Source organism: Chlorocebus sabaeus, chromosome 4 (assembly GCF_047675955.1).
Source record: "Chlorocebus sabaeus isolate Y175 chromosome 4, mChlSab1.0.hap1, whole genome shotgun sequence".
In the NCBI taxonomy this organism is placed as follows: domain Eukaryota; kingdom Metazoa; phylum Chordata; class Mammalia; order Primates; family Cercopithecidae; genus Chlorocebus; species Chlorocebus sabaeus.
The window spans coordinates 50846480-50861580 of record NC_132907.1 but is presented as its reverse complement, the minus strand read 5'-3'; positions in this window follow the sequence as shown (position 1 = coordinate 50861580).

The following is a 15101-nucleotide window of genomic DNA, read 5'->3' as shown; positions in this document are numbered from 1 at the left end:
GCTGCGTCTCTCACTGTGTCATCTGCTGCACTCAAGATATGTGTGCATCTCATGGGTTCAAGGTCCTATGGAATGAGTTCAGAGAAACTGTTAGTAGAGTAGGAAAACTAAGGGCTTAAGAATCAAGAATTTATCCAGTTTCTCTAGCTGTGAAATCTTAGGGAGTTACTTAAACCCTAGGAGTTTCAGTTTCCTCATCAGTTACATGTGAGTAAAGAATTTCAAACTATAAAGGTTGTTGCAAAAATTAGGCATAACTTACACAATATGTCTGTCCATGTAACAAACCTGTACCTGTAACCTCTGAATCTAAAAATGATTTTTAAAAAATGTGATGGCAAATACAAGCGTACTTTCCTTTAAAAAATTATTAGGTATAACCTACCTAAAGGACATAATAAGCATAAATAAATGGCACTAGGAGGTGGAGCAAGATGACAAAATAGAAGGCTCCTCTGACACTCCCTGCCGCCCCACTGACAAAGACACCCATTTAGCAATATCTACACAAGAAAAGTACTCTCATGAGAACTAAAAATCAGGTCAGCTCTAATGGTATCTGGTTTTAACTTTATATTGCTGAAAGAGGTATTGAAGAGGTAGAGAAAACAGTCTTGAATTGCTGATACCATCCCTTCCCCAACCCTCAGCAGTTATGGAGTGGTGTGGATAGTATTTCTGGGCACTGGATGAGGGAAAGCACAGCAATTGTGAGGCGTTGAACTCAGTACTGTCCTGTTATAGCAGAAAGGAATACCAGACCAAACTTAACTGACACCCGCCTATGGAGGGAGCATTTAAACCAGCCCTAGCCATAGGGGAATCACTGATCCCAGGGGTCAGACCTTGAGTTTCTGCAAGCCTCACCACAGAGGGCTAAAGTGTTCTGGAGTTCTAATAAACTTGAAAGGCAGTCTAGGCCATGAGGACTGCAACTTTTACATGAGTTATAGTGCTGTACTTGGCCCAGAGACAGTAGACTTGCAGGGACACATGACCTACCAAGACACCTGCTAGAGTAACTAAAGTAGTACTGGCATCACTCTTTCTGAAACTCCAAACTGCATAGCTCTCAGCACCAAAAGAGACCCCTTCCTTCTGCCTGAGGAGAGGAGAGGAAACAGTGAAGAGGTCTTTGTCTTGCATCTTCGATACCAGCTGATCCCTGGCAAGATAGGGCAGCTGTTAGAGTCACAAGGCCCCCTTTCCAGGACCTAACTCCCAAATGACATCTCTGGACACACCCTAGGCCAGAAGGGAACATCCTGCCATGAAGGGAAGAACCCAGTCCTGGCAGGATTTATCACCTGCTATCTGAAGAGCCCGTGGGCTATGAATAACCAACAGTGATACCCAGGTTGTATGTCAAGGGCCTTGGGTGAGATTCTCAGACTTGCTGGCTTCAGGTGAGAATTAACACATCCCCAGCTGTGGTTGCTATGGGGCAAGACTCCTTCCCCTTGAGAAAAGTGAAGTGAAAAGTAAAGGGAATGTTGACTTGCACCTTAAGTACCAGGTCAGCCACAGAGGGGTAGAGCACCAAGTGGGCTCTTGGGGTCCCCAGTTCCAAGGCTTGACTTTTGGACAGCATTTCTGGACCTGCCCTGACTCAGAGAGAAACCCACTGCCCTGAAGGGTGAGTCCCAGGCCAGGCAGCATTCACCTCATGTTGACCCAAGAACTTTTGACCTATAAGGGAACATCAGCAGTAGTCTGGCAGTACTCACCATGGACCTGTGGTGGTGGTGGCCATGGGGTGAGACTCCTCTGCCTTTGGAAAAGAGAGAGAAGAGTGAGAAAGACTGCATCTTGTAGTTTGAGTGCCAGCTCAGCTGCAGTACAAAAGGACACCAGGTAGACTTCTAAGATTCCTGACTCTAGTCCCTAGTTCTGAGATGCCACCTCTGGACTTGCCTGGGGATTGGGGTAACCTGCCACCCTGAAGGAAAGGACATAGGCCTGGGTGATTTTGCTATCTACTGATTATAGAGCCCAAGGGCTATGAGTCAACATAGGTTATAGCCGGGAGTCATTACAGCAGGCCTGGGGTAAGACTTAGTACTGTGCTGGCTTCAGGTCTGACCCAGCATAGTCATAGTGGTGGTGGCCACAGGGGTGCTTCTGTCACTCCATCTTCTGCTCCATATGGCTGAGCAATGATAGAAAGATTTCGTTTGTTTGGGAGAAAATAAGGAAAGATAACAAGAGTCTCTGCCTGCTAATACAGATAATTTTTCTGGATTTTGTCCAAGACTATCAAGGCTGTACCAGTCTGCAAGAAACACAGTGCTACTGAGCTTGATGTGCCCCCTAAAGCAAATATGGCTTAGATCACAACACCCAAGTTCTTTTGAACATCTGGAAAGCCTTCCCAAGAAGGACGGGTAAAAACAAGCCTAGATTGGGAAGGCTATAATAATCCCTAACTCTTCAATGCCCAGACACAGGTAAACATCTACAGTGTCAAGATATTTCAGGAAAACATGACCTCGCCAAATGAACTCAATGAAGCACTAGGGACAAATCCTGGAGAAACAGATATGGGACCTTTCAGAGAGGGAATTCAAAAGTAGTTGTGTTGAGGAAACTCAAAGAAATTTAATATAACAGAGAAGGAATTCAGAACTCTATCAGATAAATTTAACAAAGAGATGAAAAAGAATCAAGCAGAAATTCTGGATCTGAAAAATGCAACTGAAGAATGCAAATGCATCAGAGCACTTGACTAGCAGAATTGATTAAGCAGAATAAAGAGTTAGTGAGCTTGAATGCAGGCTATTTGAAAATGTACAGTCAGAGAAGATAAAAGAAAAAAGAATTAAAAACTACAACAAAGCACACTAAAGGACCTAGAAAATAGCCTGAAAAGGGTAAAACTAAGAGTTCTTCACCCTAAAGAGAAGGTGGAGAAAGATACAGGGGTAGGAAGTTTATTCAAAGTGATAATAAAGAAATTCTCAAACCAAGAGAAAGATATCAATATCCAAGTACAAGAAGGTTATAGAACACCAAGCAGTTTTAACCCAAAGAAGACAACCTCAAGGCATTTAATATTCAAGCTCTCAAAGGTCAAGGAAAAAGAGGATCCTAAAAGCAACAAGAGAAAACAAACAATATATAACAGAGCTCCATCCAATACATGTGGCAGCAGACTTTGCAGTGGAAACCTTATAGGTCAGGAGAGAGTAGCATAACATATTTAAAGTGCTGAAAGAGAAAAACGTTTGCACTAGAGTAGGATATCTGGTGAAAATATCCTTCAAACATGAAGGAGAAATGAAAACTTTCCAGACCAAAAAAAAAAAAAAGGCTGAGAGATTTCATTAACACCAGACCTATCCTACAAGACATGCTAACGGGAATACTTCAATAAGAAAGTAAACGATGTAAATGAGCAATAGGAAATCATCTGGGCTGGGCATGGTGGCTCATGGCTGTAATCCCAGCACTTTGGGAGGCCAAGGCGGGTGGATCACGAGGTCAGGAGATCGAGACCATCCTAGCTAACATGATGAAACCCCATCTCTACTAAAAATGAAAAAAAAATTAGCTGGGCATGGTGGCAGGTGTCTATGGTCCCAGTTGCTTGGGATGCTGAGGCAGGAGAGTGGCGTGAACCCGGGAGGTGGAGCTTGCAGTGAGCCAAGATCGTGTCACTGCATGCACTCCAGCCTGGGTGACAAGAGTGAGACTCCATGAAAAGAAAAGAAATCATTTGAAGGTATAAAATTCACTGGTAATAGTAAGCACACAGAAAAACACAGAATATTATGACACTGTAGCTATGATGTGTACATTACTCTTATCCTAAGTAGAAGGACTAAATGATGAACCAATCAAAAAGAATAACTATAACAACTTTTCAAGATATAGTAAAAAGAGATAAATAGAAACAACAAAAACTTAAGAAGTGAAGGAATGAAGTTAAGTCATAGAGTCTTTGTTAGTTTTCTTTTCGTTGTTTATTTGTTTATGCAAACAATGTTATCACTTAAAATAATGGGTTATAAGATAGTATTCATGAGCCTTATGGTAACCTCAAGCCAACAATCTTAAAACAGATACACAAAAAACGAAAAGCAAGAAATTAAATCACAACACCAGAGAAAAACACCTTCACTAAAAGGAAAACAAGAAAGATAGAAAGAAGATAGTACCACAAAACAAACAGAAAACAAATAACAAAATGGCAAGAGTAAATCATTACTTATCAATAATAACATTGAATGTAAATGGACAAAATTTTCCAATTAAAAACCTAGAGTAGCTAAATAGATACAAAAAAGAGACCCATTGATCTGTTGCCTTCAAGAAAACATACTTCACCTATAAAGAGAAACATACACTGAAAATAACGGATGGAAAAAGATATTCCATGTCAATGGAAACTAAAAAACATCTGAAGTAGCTATACTTAAACCAGACAAAATAGATTTCAAGACAAAAAGTATAAGAAGAGACAAAGAAGGTCACTATATAATGATAAGGTGGTCAATTCAGCAGGAGGATATAACAATTATAAATATACATGCACCAAACACTGGAGTACCCAGATATATAAATCAAATATTATTAGAACTAGAGAGAGAGTCCTAAATACAATTATAGCTGGAGACTTCAGCACCCCACTTTTAGCATTTGACAGATCTTCTAGATGGAAAATCAACACAGAAACGTTGGACTTACTCTACCCAATAGACCACATGGGTTTAATTGATATTTACAGACTCTTTCATCCAGTGGCTGCAGAATACACATTTTTTTCTTCAGTATATGAATCATTTTCAAGGATGGACCATATGTTAGGTCACAAAACAAGTCTTGAAACATTCAAAAAATTTTAAATAATATCAAACATCTTCACTGACCACAACAGAATAAATAATAACATAAATTAATAACAAAAAGGATTTTGAAAACTACACAAATACATAAAAATTAACCAATATGCTCCTTAGTGACTAGTGAGTCAGTGAAGAAATTAAGAATGAATTAGAAAAATTTCTTAAAGCAAATGATAATGGAAACAAAACCTACCAAAATCTATGGGATACAGCAAAAGCAATACTAAGAAGAAAGTTAATAACTGTAAGTGCCTATATCAAAACAGAGAAAAACTTCAAATAAACAATCTAATAATGAATCCAAAAGAATTAGTAAAGCAAGAACATGTCAATCCAAACCTAGTAGAAGACAAGAAATAAAAAAAGATCAGGGCAAAAATAAAGAAAATTGAAATGAAGAAAACAATACAAAGGATCAAGGGAAAAAAGTTGGTTTGTTGAAAAGTTAAACAAAATTGACAAACCTTTAGATGGACTAAGAAAAAAAGAGAAAATACAAATAAATAAAATCAGAAACAAAAAAGGAGATGTTCCTCTGCTTAATTACTCTCCTTAATTACTGCAGAAATTCTGCAGAATTACAGCAGAAATTTAAAGAATCATTCGTGGCTATGAGGCAACTGTATGTCACTAGTAGAAATGGACAAATTCCTGGACTCATACAACCTACCAAGATTTAACCAAGAAAAAAAAAAGATCAAAACCTGAAAAGACCAATATCAAGTAATGAGATTAAAGCCATTATAAAAAGTCTCTTTGTAAAGAAAAGTCCAGAACCTGATTGCTTCACTGCTGAATTCTACCAAACATTTAAAGAAGAACTAATATTAATCCTAAGCAAACTATTCAAAAAGTAGAGGAGGAGCAAATACTTTCAAAATAATTCTACAAGGCCAGTATTATTACCCTGAAAGCAAAACCAGACAAAGACACATAAAAAATGTATCGGATGAATATTGATGCAAAAATCCTCAATGAAATACTAGCAAAGCCAATTGAACAACACATTAGAAAAATCGTTCATCATGACCAGGTGGGATTTATCCCTGGGATGCAAGGATGATTCAACATATGCAACTCAATCAATGTGATACAACCTATTAATGGAATAAAGAATAAAAGCCATATGATCCTTTCAATGATGCTGAAAAGCATTTGATAAAATTTAACATCCCTTCATGATAAAAATTCTAAAGAATACTGTGTACAGAAGGAACATACATCAATATAATAAAAGCCATCTGTGATAGACCCACACTAGTATCATACTGAATGGAAAAAAAGCTAAAGCCTTTCCTGTAATACTCTAATACCTGGAACATGACAAGGAGGCTCACTGTCACCCCTGTTGTTCAACATAGTACTGGAAGTCCTAGCAATAGCAGTCAGACAAGAGAAATAAATAAAGGACATCAAAATTGGAATGGAAGAAGCAAAATTATCCTTTTTTGCAGATAATATGATTTTATGTTTGGAAAAACCTAAAGACTCCAAAAAAGAACAGATAAACAAATTTAGCAAACTTTTAGACTAAAGAAATCAACATACAAAAATCAACAGCACTTCTATATGCCAATAATGAAGTGAACAATCGGAAAAAAATTAAAAAGTAATCTAATTTACAACACACACACGATAAATACATAGGAATTAACTTAATCAAAGAAGTGAAAGATCTCTATAATGAAAACTATGAAACACTGATGAAAGAAATTGAAGAGGATACTAAAAATTTGAAGGATATTTTATGTTCACAGATTGGAAGCATGAATATTGTTAAAATGCCCATACTACCGAAAGCGATCCACAGATTCAATGCAATTTCTATTAAAATACCAATGACATTCTTCACAGGAATAGATAAAAGAATCCTAAAATTTATATAAAACCAGAAAAGACCAGAATAGCCAAAGCTGTCCTAAGCTAAAAGAACAAAAGTGGAGGAATCACATTACCTGACATCAAATTATATTACAAATAATAACCAAAAGAACCTGGTACTGACGTGAAAACAGACACATAGACCAATGAAACAGAGAACTCAGAAACAAATTTAAACACTTACAGTGAACTTATTTTCAACAAAGGTGCCAAGAACATACTCTGAAGCAAGACAGTCTCTTCAATAAATGGTGCTGGGAAAACTAGATATCCTTATGCAGAAGAATGAAACTAGACCCCTATCTCTAGCCATATGTAGAAATCAAATAAAAATGGATTAAAGTCTTCAATTTAAGACCTCAAACTGTGAAACTATTACAAGAAAATGTCAGGGAAACTCTCCAGGACACTGATCTGGGCAAAAATGTCTTGAGCAATACCCACAAGCACAGGAAACCAAAGCCAAAATGGATAAATGGGGTTACATCAAGTTACAAATCTTCTTCACAGCAAAGGAACCAATCAAGAAAGTGAAGAGACAACCCACAGAATAGGGCAAAATATTAGCAAACTATCCATCTGACAGGGGGTTAATAGAAGCAGCTCAAACAACTCTATAGGAAAAAAATCTAATAATTCAATTAAAAAGGCAAAAAATATAGATACTTCTTAAAAGAGGACATAGAAATGGCAAACAGGCATACAAAAATGTGCTAAACATCATTGATCATCAGATAAATGCAAATCAAAACTACAATGAGATATCTCACCCAGTTAAAATGGCTTATATCCCCCCCCCCCCAAAAAAAAACAGGCAAAATGCTGGAGGGGATGTGGAAAAAGTGGAATCCTTGTACACTGTTGGTGGGAATGTAAATTAGTACAACCACTATGGAGAACAGTTTGGAGCTTCCCGAGAAAACTCAAAAGTCAGCTACCATGTGATCTAGAAATCCCACTACTTGGTATATTGCTAAAAGAGAGAAAATCAGTATATTGAAGAGATATCTGCACTCCCATGTTTGTTATAGCTCTGTTCACAATAGCTAACATTTAGAAGCAACCTAAGTGTCCATTGACAGATGAATGGATAAGGAAAATTGGTGCATATACACAATGGAGTACTATTCAGTCATAGAAAAGAATGAGACCTTGTCATTTGCAACAACGTGGATGGAACTGGAGATTATTACATTAAGTGAAATAATCTAGGCACAGAGAGACAATTGTCACATGTTTTCACATATTTGAGGGTTCTAAAAATTAAAACAATTGAACTCATGAACATAGAAAGTAAGTAGAAGGATGGGTGACAGAAGCTAGGAGGGGAACTAGGGCTGTGGGGGAAGAGGTGAGGATGAATAATGGGTACAAAAATAATAGAAAGATTAAGATCCACCATTTGATAGCACAACAGGGAGACTATAGTAAATAATCACTTAATTGTACATTTTTAAATAACTAAAATAGTATAATTGGATTGTTCATAACACAAAGGATACACGCTTGAGAGGATGGATACCCCATTTTTCATAATGTGATTGTTATGCATTGCATGCCTGAATCAAAACATTTCATGCACCTCATACATGTATCTACTATGTACTCACTAAAATTAGAATTAAAAAGTAAAATAAATGAAATAAATGTCACTGGTCTTTATCTAATAACTTTCATTTTTGAATTACTACTCTAATCTCTACTTTGGTCTGCCCAGGTTCCTTTCTAGTTCATATCTTCAAATTTTTTTCTCTCCCATTATTTCAATAAGAAGTCAACTCTCAGATGTCTACAATATTTAATATGACACTAATGTCCCTTTGGCTTATTCTTTCTTCCACCAAATGTGCATCAGGGAAAGGGATAATCTTTATAACATGGTTATTTCATCCTATCCCACAGGCTTTCCTTATACATCTGGGAGAGTGTTGTCTTGGCCTGAATCTTTTAATGCAGAATCAAGACAGTTAGTGATGAGAAATGGCTTTAAATAAAAATTATTACCCTGAATATTATTTATTATCTGTATAGATTAGAAACTTAATGTCATGGTTTAATGGCTTCATATATGTAAATCTTGTTTCTTCATCAAAATTTTGAGACTCTCATGAATCCAGTAACTATATTGTTTGTTTCTTTTTCATCATCTCCAGAACCTAGAATGTTGTTGGATTTGTAAAAAGCAGTAAAAAATACTTGTTAGCTTTAAGTATTAAAATATATTTATTAAAGACATTGTTTTCAATAGAATGATAAAATATTGATCTCTATTAAGGGAGGTGGTTTATCTCTTGAACTCATGGGATACCACATTTAAAATGTTTAAAATGTTATTTGATTCAGGAATTCCAGAAGTTATTTCTGTGCAAGAGAGAACAAATGTCAATTCTTCCTTCTACTTTCACTCTCCTACCTTTTTTCTTTACCCCCCCCCTTTTTTTTTAAATTTCAATGTCTGAGATATTTTAAATTTTCAAACATTGCTAGTTTAAAATAAGCTTTAAACTATCAGGATAATAGAAGAAAATCTAGTATTGTTTACTTTTAGGTGTTTTGCCCATAGAAACTCGAATGAGATGGAAACATACTTACTCACTGTGACAAACCATTAAAAAATTCCCTATTTTTTTTGGTATGAGTATAACTGGAATTTTTCTATTTTAAGTTGGACAGAGTAGTCCTTTTGAGTTAATGTCAAAAAAAAAAAAAAATGCAATGCTCACCCAATGGTTACACCAAAGCCCATTATACATGTGTGAAGTCCTTTCCTGACTGAGGCATCAGCTGTCTCGGGGTCTTGGATGAGAGATTTGAGTTGTCATCCTTTCTGCAGTCATATATTCTTTGTAGTCAGCTGGCAGTGAGGGCAAGAATGAAGTTACGTACCAAAAAAGGAGAAAAAATGCTAAGCAGACTGTGTAAGTTCCAGATTCCACTTCAAACCATGTGATAATGTAATTCAGTGTCAAAAATACCTGCCCAGAACCTGGGAGAAACACAGGTAACCTGAAAGAAGACAGCAGTAATAAACTGCTTCCACAGGAGGGACCTCTCAGTTTGTCCTTATATAAAGTTATATGAGAAGTCACCATAGTTGTATTTTGTAGAGGGTGTGTTGTTTTTGTGGAGGGTGTGTTGTTTACATTGTGGTCCTAATCATAATATTTTCAGAATGCCTAGAGTTTTAGATGTAATAATTCATCAGTATCACTTGAAAATTTCAACATTCTGGAGCCACTCCTCATAAAATGCAAATATCTAGGACAATTTTAGATTATTATTTGTTTTACAAGTTCTAGAAGATAATGCTAGCATGAGTGATGTATAGTTCTCACTAATCCCTATTTGAGCAGGTAGTTAAGGTAACTACACAACTAAAATAATCTTCCATCATCTATTTTTCACCCATTCAACAATTTTTTTTTGGTGCCTAATGTGTACCACAGGGAGGCAGACTATGGGTTGTAGTGAAGTTTCAGCTCATTGTGATTATGTTAAAAATGAGGAAAAATCTTTTGGGTAGTGATATACAGAAGCTAAGTTTTCTCAATTTTTTTTCAGAAAAACTTGTTATGTTAAACACAACTGCTTAGAAGTGCTCAAAAACTTTTATATTCTTTTAACAAGCAATTGCTATTTTAAGAAATCAGACTAACTGGTTTCTTAGACTAAGCGGAAGGATTGAACAGCTTATAGTGTAGCAGGAAAAAAAAAGAATGAAGCTTGGTGAATTAGAGTCTATAGGCCTATGGGAAGACACACTGTATTAGTCTGTTTTCATGCTGCTGATAAAGACATACACAATACTGGATAACTTATAAAGAAAAAGAGGTTTAAAGGACTCGCTGTTCCACATGGCTGTGGAGGCCTCACAATCATAGTGGAAGGTGAAAGGCACATCTTATATGGCAGCAGGGAAGAGAAAAATGAGCACCAAGCAAAAGCAGAAACACCTTATAAAACATCAGATCTCATGAGACTTAGTCACTATCATGCGATCAGTATGAAAAAATTATCATACTGCTCAATTTTCTCCCATGATTCAATTATCTCCCACTGGGTTCCTCCCACAACATGTGGGAATTATGGGAACCACAATTCAAGATGAAATTTGGGCGGGGACACAGCCAAGCCATATCATTCCACCCCTGAACCATCCTAAAATCTCATGTCCTCACATTTCAAAACCAATTATACCTTCTCAACAGTCCCCCAAAGTTTTAACTGATTTCAGTATTGATACAAAAGTCCACAGTCCAAAGTCTCATCCAAGACAAGGCAAATCTCTTCTGCTTATGAGCCTGTAAAATCAAAAGCAAGTTAGTTACTTCCAAGATATAATGGGGGTACAAACATTGGGTAAATAAAGCCATTCCAAATGGGAGAAATTGACCAGAACAAAAGGGCTACAGGCCCCACGCAAGTCCAAAATCCAGTGGGGCAGTCAAATCTTAAACCTCCAAAATGATCTCCTTTGATTCCATGTCTCACATCCAGGTCATGCTGATGCAAGAGGTGGGCTCCTATGGCCTTGGGCAGCTCTGCCCCTGTGGCTTTGCAGGGTATAGCCACTCCCCTGGCTGCTTTCACAGGCTGGAGTTGAGTATCTGCAGTTTTTTGAGGCACATAGTACAAGCTGTCGGTGGATCTACCATTTGGGGTCTGGAGAATTGTGGCCTTCTTCTCACAGTTCCACTTGCAGTGCCCCAGTGGGGACTCTGTGTGGGGGCTTCAACCCCACATTTCCCCTCTGCACTGCCCCAGCAGAGGTTCTCCATGAGGGAGCAGCCCCTACAGCAGAATTCTCCCTGGACATCCAGGCATTTCCATACATCCTCCAAAATCTAGGCAGTGGTTCCCAAACCTCAATTCTTGACTTCTGGGCACCCACAGTCTCAACAACACATGGAAGTTGCCAAGGCTTGGGACTTGCACCCTCCAAAGCCACAGCCTGAGATGTACCTTGGCACCCTTTAGCTAAATCTGGAGTGGCTGGGATGCAGGCCACTGAGTCCCTAGGCTGCATACAACAGAAGAGCTCTGGGCCTGGCCCACAAAACCATGTTTTCCTCATAGGTCTCCAAGTCTGTGATGGGAGGGGCTGCCATGAAGGTCTTTGACATGCCCTGGAGACATTTTCCCCATTGTCTTGGTGATTAACATTCAACTCCTTATTTATGCAAATTTCTGCATCAGTCTTGAATTTCTCCTCAGAAAATAGGTTTTTCTTTTTTATCACATCATTAGGTTGCAAATTTTCCAATCTTTTATACTCTGTTTCCCTTTTAAAACCTAATGTTTTTAACACCACCCAAGTCACCTCTTGAATGCTTTGATTCTTAGAAATGTCTTCCACCAGATACCCGAAATTATCTCCCTCAAGTTCAAAGTTCCACAAATCTTTAGCGAAGGAGTAAAATGCTGCCAGTCTCTTTGCTAAGACATAGCAAGAGTTACCTTTACTCCAGGTCCCCAACAAGTTCCTCATCTCCATCTGGTACCACCTCAGCCTGGATTTCATTGTCCATATAATTGTCAGCATTTTGGTCAAAACCATTCAACAAGTCTCTAAGGAATTCCAAACTTTCCCACATTTTCCTCTCTTCTTCTGAGCCCTCCAAACTGTTTTAACCTCTGCCTGTTACCCACTTCCAAAGTTGCTTACACATTTTTGTGTATCTTTTCAGCAGCACTATACTCCTGGTACCAGTTCACTGTATTAGCCCATTTTCATACTGTTGATAAAGACATATCTGAGACTCGGCAATTTACAAAAAAGAGAGGTTTAATGGACTCACAGTTTCACATGGCTAGGGAGGCCTCACAATCATGGTGGAAAGTGAAAGTCATGTCTCACATGGTGGCAGATGAAAGAAGAGTGAGAGCCAAGTGAAAGGGATTTTCCCTTATAAAATCATCAGATCATGTGAGACTTATTCTCTGTCACAAGAACAGTATGGGGGAAACCACCCCCATGATTCAATCATCTCCCACTGGGTCCCTCCCACAACATGTGGGAATTATGGGAGCTACAATTCAAGATGAGATTTGGATGGGGACACAGCCAAATTGTATAACACACCAAAAAAGCCAAGGGTGCTTCAGAGAGGCGTACATCAGGGACAGTCAAGCCATCAAGGTAATGTATCAGTTAAAAATGGTGTGGCTACTAGGAGGCTTAAATTACATGTGATGAAAAATTTTGCATTTAGATGACAGCACGATAAGATGAATGTAGTTTTTTTCCCATTTTTTGCATCATGTCAACATATGTACAGTTACCTCAGAATAATTCTGAAATAATGTCTTATATAAAATACAAAAACGTATTACATTATGACACCCTCTTTTTTGGCAGTTAGCAATGAATGGCTGTGCTTACACTGTACGTCTTTAATTGTAGGGCTGGCAACTGACCTGCCTAATAGTCATGTGACTTAAGCTAGCATATGCTGTGGCCAAGGAGTTCAACTTATTATTCAATGACTTCTTGTCATAGAGAACAGCAAGTTAATAAAGTGTTCAAACCCTGTTTGGACACATTTACTATGAAATATGATGTGAGGGTGATAAAAACATTCTTATTGTGGTACACACGGGCTCTCTATAGACTATTGGGAAATATTTGTTCAGTGTTGCTTAATTTGGAAATACTCACTTCAGTTAAAAGTTATGTGCTTAATCACTGTTGTTTTTAAATTTTTTCCTTCTTGACATACTAAGCCATTAGGCTCAATGAAGTTTATTTTTAATTTAAGAAGGCAGAAACTTCAAAGAAAAGAGGGTGGAGTTGCATGTGAATAACAGAGATGGCCAAGTTGATACAAAAAGTAGCAAAACAGTGTAGAAAAATATCAACATGTCTTACATAATAAATCACTGAAAATGTGTCAGTAAGAGTGAGGCCATCTTACATAGGTACAAATACAGTTAAAATAAATAATATAGTACAATAATATGAACAATATGAAAAATCAGTATATCTCCTAAACCCAACCTATCTCTTAAAAAGAAAACATTATGTGGTGAGGCCTCTAGTGAATGAAAATTTGTACAAATTACAATAAAACTAAAATATTTCTTGTAGTGAGATATTTTCAGTTCTAAAATTCAGCCATCTGGAATTATTTTTAAAGCACCATACTATTAAATATTTTGAAATAGAGAATATTTTTAATGGGAAATCTGTATTTGATCATAAAGATGGAACACTATGTCCTTGGTCTAGCTGTTCTTGAACTGTAGGCTTAACATATAGTATAGTGGGATTCCAATAAATTTATTTCAGGCATGAAAGCCTGAAGGAATAAAAACATACATGTGAATAGAGGAGGGCAACAATGTCGGTTTTCTGTTCTTATTTTTATTTTTTATTTTTTTTTAAGGCAAAGAAATCATGTACTACTCTAAGACAGCATGCATCTAATACACAGAGTAAATTTAAAAGGAGAACCAGAAGTTCAAATATTACTCCAACATTTTTTAAAGGGGACTTTTTTTAAAGAAGCTTCTTCAAGAGGTTAGTAAGTGGTGGTCAGTGCTGGTATGTCTTAGCAAAGATGGATACTTATTAAGATGAATCAGAAAGGTGGCATAAGATTTATGAAAATGAATATGCCCTTCTTTCCTAATGAATTCCATGTAAGTGATGCCATCAGACTCCTTGTTTTATTATTAGAATGCTGTGAGAATGGAGTTAGTCAATGAAGGCTGTAATTAGCTATTGGAAATTAGGCTGTATAATAAGATGCAAAAGAGCTCAGTGGCAAGTTTACACAATAAACAGTCTGCCAAGGGCCAGTATTTTGCGTATTTTTTCATTCATAGAAAAGTCATAGACAAAGATTTATTTTAAAACATGAGTTCAAGTAGATAGTATTTATAATATTGTCTCATTTTACATTGGCAATATGCTCCAATTACATTTTCATTTATAGGTTCTGATACTATTATTTTGGTGTTCCTCAAAAGAGCATGTTCCTAGAATCAAGGTTAAATGTAACAGATTCTTTTCATTTCAAACTCACTTTTGAGGATTGCTTCATTTCGGGAGCATGAGCTTCTTTCATTTCTGTTTTCTTGTTTAGAGAAACTAAGTTTATCATTTCTCACATATCTTCCAGCTTCCTTCTTGGGTTACCAACTATTTGACTCCATTTCATTCTTCTTGGAGATATTCTTTTGGGAGCTTCATTTTCTCTTCTAATTTGAACTCCTTCAAGGGTGATATTCAACTAGGACGTAACAGTACAGCGGCACTCCTTTTTAAAATAATAAGATATTTCTGTATCAGAAAGCAAGTTTTTGTATTAATTTAACTTTTATTATAGATTAAAAAGTACACATGCAGGTTTGCTAAATGAATAAATTCCATGA